We start from the raw sequence: 4,537 nt of genomic DNA, 5'->3' as shown, positions 1-4,537 counted from the left end.
TCACAGAATAACACAGGCATCCAGTCACATATGGGAAATATCATATAGAAGGAACTTTCATGACATAGAAAGATGTTCAAAATCTATTGGGGGTTTTTGTGGTTTCTTCCTCCCCCCCACCCCCAATCTATTGTTAAAGAAAAGAATTGGACTCAAAAGAGGATGCAATTGCATTTTAGTTAAAGCAGGAAAACATCTGCTCCTATCTGAGAAACATGTCTGATATTAGATGAAGGAATATTTCGTTTCCCTTTTTGATTACTTATGCTTTATACATACTCATTTCTTTAATAAATATGTATTGATTGTGAAATTAAAAATAATATGAAATGCTAATTGAACTTGAGTTGTGCTCCTTACAGTGTTTGACTGGTTGATAAAGAAACTGAGATAGAGGTCAGGAGACACGGTCAAAGTTAAGCCAAGACGGAATGGCCCATTGATTCAGGGCCAGTCCAGTGACCTTTCCCCTTGACGGGAGCGAAGCACCTCCCCAGCAGCATTCTAAGTGTCTTGGACTCTGTCTCTGCAAGATCTGAAAGACTAAACTGTCCCTTCTCCCACTCACTCTCTTTTACTAGATTCCAGAGAATAATCATTGTCCAGGAGAGTATCAGTTGGCTGTAAGTGCATTCCTTCCTCTCCTATTTCAAAGGACACTCACTAGATTTTCTTTTGCACTTCAAGTCAGTAACATGACCCGTGTGCTGCTCTGGGCACAGAATCATGTCAGCAGGATGGGCTGTGAAGCCTCCTGCAGATTGAGACAGTTATAATCTGTGACTCATATCTGCAGATAACAATTTTCTATATAGGGGTCTATTGAGTGAAAGGGACACAGATAGACAGGGGGGCAGCCCAAAACATGTCTATAAGCATAAACCTACAATCTTGGAACTGAAAGGTCCCTTCAAGGTCATTTCTCTGATTTCCAGATGATCCAAGAAACTGAGGCTTGGCTCACACAGACCAGTGATAGAGCCCAGGTTTTTTTGCTTCTAACTGTCTCTCAATTATATTATTTCCTGCTTTCCCCTCTAATGTAGCCTAATATTCCCACAGGAATACCACATCACCTTTTTTACTGGTTTCCACTCAGCTTAGGGCCATGTCACAGAGGGCTTTGTGAATGATGTTGAGAAATACAGATTTCAGTCTGAAGGTGATGGAGTACAATTAAGTGCTTGGCTATTAAACCCACTAGCATCAAATTGATTCTTACAGCAATTCTACAAGTAAGAATCAAATTTTAGGATGATCTTGTAGAGTTTCCACAGCTATAAGTCTTTCAAAAAACAGACCATACTGTCTTCCTCCTGTGGAGTAGGCAGTGGATTCAAACGGCTGACCTTCAGTTAGGATGGGAGTGCTTACCTGCTGTGCCAACATAGGCCCTGCTCAGCTGCTAGCCCACAACCAATCAAATTGAACCGGAGATGGCTTGGAAGAAAGACCTAAAATCTGCTTCCTAAATGTGGCTGTGAAAGGCAACTCTACTCGGCACACACAAGGTCATCACATGTTAGGGTCAATTCAACAGCCACTGTTCTTTAGTGTGGCATCATGGAAGAGCAGGAGAGCAATGGAGCTGGATGGAAATTTCAGTGACCTCTGAAAACCTGAGTATCCTGCCATGCGAAGGATGAACACAAGGAACCTGGGAGGGGGCTTCTGTGACCATCTAGGTGAGAGGAGATGGCAGCCTGGAGAGAGGTTATGACACTGGAAATGGAGATAATAAGTGTGGGTGATTTTCTGACTCCTTCAAGCCTGTATTGAGTCTATCCTTTTATGCTGAAAGTCAGTATCAAACAATTCAATCTGGAGTAAAAAGTTTATATTATTTTAGGTGTGAATGGCAGAAACTTGCCTCAAGCTAATGTAAACAGCATTGTGTATCTGATGCATAGAAGATACTCATTAAATAATGAACAAACAACACTTGATTCCTCAACATGTTCTTTCTACTATGTACAATACTGATCTTGGGCCTGAATTCTATACTCATAAATGTGTCTTGGGAAAGTCTGCTGTCAGAGAACTCTACTAAGTGCCAAAGAGCGAGGATGTCAGTCTGGAGACTAAGGTACACCTGATCCAGGCTGGGGTCTTTGCAATTATTTACTATGCCTCAGAAAGCTGGACAATGACTAGGGATGATAGAAGGAGAATTGATGCCTTTGAGCTGTGGTGTGGTGTGGTGTGTGGAGGAGAGTATTGAATATACCATGAACTGCTGGGAGAATAAACAGGTTCAGCCTAGAGAGGGTAAGACCAGGCTGCTCCTTGGAGGCAAGAATTCTGATGTTTCGTCTGACATACTTTGGACATGTTTCAAGTATCTGGGGCCAGTCCTTGGAGAGGGACATCATGCTTGGGAGGGTGGAGGGACAATGCAAAAGAGGAAGACTCTCAATGAGATGGATTGATTCAGTGACTGGGATAATGTGGGTAGGTGTGTCAGAGACAATAAGATTGGCACGGGATAGAGAAGGGTTCAAGGCTGTTGTACATGGGGTCATTATGAGTGGCAGGCGATTCAACAGCACATAACAACAACTGAGTTGCAGTTGCTGAGTTGCAATCCCAAAGGCACGTGATTGAATCTACTAGCTGCTCTGCGAAAGAAGGACAATCTCTAACCATGCGATTAACTGCCTTTCAAAACCCACTGGAGGGTCAGCTATTTTGGTTCTGACAGGACGGCACACAAACGCTGCTGCAAATGCTCTCCAGGACATCTATTCTGGATTTATTTCCAACTGAGAAATCCTCTCCACAGGACCCCTGACAAATATCCAGTCAGTCAATTAATGGAATCCTCTGAGGTAATTCTTACTATATTGGAAGCAATCTATCCTAAAGAAAGAAAAAAATGGATATTTATTTATTTATTACCAGTCAGATAGACATGGTCCCTTCTTGAGGATTTTATGGTCTGAGGGTAATCTGTTCCTTTCCTGATGAAAACATATATTTAAAACAACAATGAAAAAGTCTACCTAAGGAGAAATTTCAAAGTTATTCGAAAATATCGAGACAAATTTACCTATTATAATGCTGTATCATTTCACAATGATGCTTCATCAAGATGCTTTCATCTAAAAATATAAATTATATAAAAAGATGCTCAGAGGTATGAGCTACCAGAGAGATGCAAACCAAAACCATAGCTAAATACTATTTCACTCCCACTACGATGGCTAAAGGGAGGTTTGGTGGCCTAGTAGGTAATGAATTGCCCTGCCAACCCTAACACTGGCAGTTTGAATCCACCCGTTGCTCTGGGGGATAAAAATGGGCAATCTCTTCAGGTGCAATTCAGAGCCTCTGAAAACCTGCCTGCGGATCAATTTTGTTGGGGGTTTGGATTGTTTGGGATTTTTTACCTTGCTGTGTACTGTCAAATTGGATCCGACTGGCACAGAAGTAGATTGCCCCTCCTCCTTCTCCAGCGGAGCATATGGTGGATTCGAACTGCATCTCTTCCAGATTGCAGCACAGCTTCTTGCCACTAGGACACCAGAGCTCCTGTGAGGATCAGTTTTGAACTGATTCTTATTCAATGGCATATAACAACAACAACAACAATGATGATGATTAAGATTTAAAAATTAATTAATCAATCAAAATAACATATTGGTGAGCATGTAGGGAAACTAGAATCTTCCTTCACCCATTGCAGGTGGGAATGCAAAACAATACTATTTTTGTGGAAAACAGTGTGATGCTTTTCCAAAAAACAAAAAAACCCAAAACCTAAAAAAAAATCCTCAAAACCCTAGCTTCTCCCCCCAAAACAAAACCCACTGCCATGAAGTCCTTATATCTCTTGAAAATACTCCAGGAGAGAGTAGACCTGGCCCAAAGCTGGTTTCAAGGCTGCAAAACTTTACAGAAACAGACTGCCTCATGTTTCTCTGGTGAAATGACTAGTGGGTTCCAATTATTGACCTTTTGTTAGCAGGCAAATGCTTTAACTCTACAACCGTCAGCACCCCTTACAACTGTTATCTGACCCTCTTTGAGTTATGTACCCAAAAGATTCAAAAGCAGAGATTCAAAACAGTAAGTTGTACACCAGTGTTCATTACAGCACTATTCACAATACGAAGAAGGTGGGAACAATCTAAATGCCCATCAATGGATAAACAAAAATGTGGTACATACATACAATGGAATACTGCTTAGCCAGTAGGAGAGATGGAGCCTTGATTCATTCTCCAATATAGATGGAGCTTGAGGACATTATGCTGAGTGGAAGAAGCCAATCACAAAAGGATAAATATTGTATGACCTTACTTACATAAAAACAAAGAGTAAGGATAGAGAAAACAAATGGTTACCAGAGGCAGAAGGGAGGAGCAAAAGCTGTTAATGGCAACAGAAATAAATACCACGTCAATTGAGGATAAGATTGCAAAGGTAATTATTGTCATTTCTTTTTTTTTCTATAATTATATTTTATTAATTTTCATAAACATTTACAGAGATTTTGGGTTTCCATTCATTCATTGTTGCACTATTCTCTCTACCC

Source organism: Elephantulus edwardii, unplaced genomic scaffold (assembly GCF_000299155.1).
Source record: "Elephantulus edwardii isolate Elephantulus edwardi_28Jun2011 unplaced genomic scaffold, EleEdw1.0 scaffold00130, whole genome shotgun sequence".
NCBI classification, from domain to species: Eukaryota; Metazoa; Chordata; class Mammalia; order Macroscelidea; family Macroscelididae; genus Elephantulus; species Elephantulus edwardii.
This window is presented reverse-complemented; position numbering follows the sequence as displayed.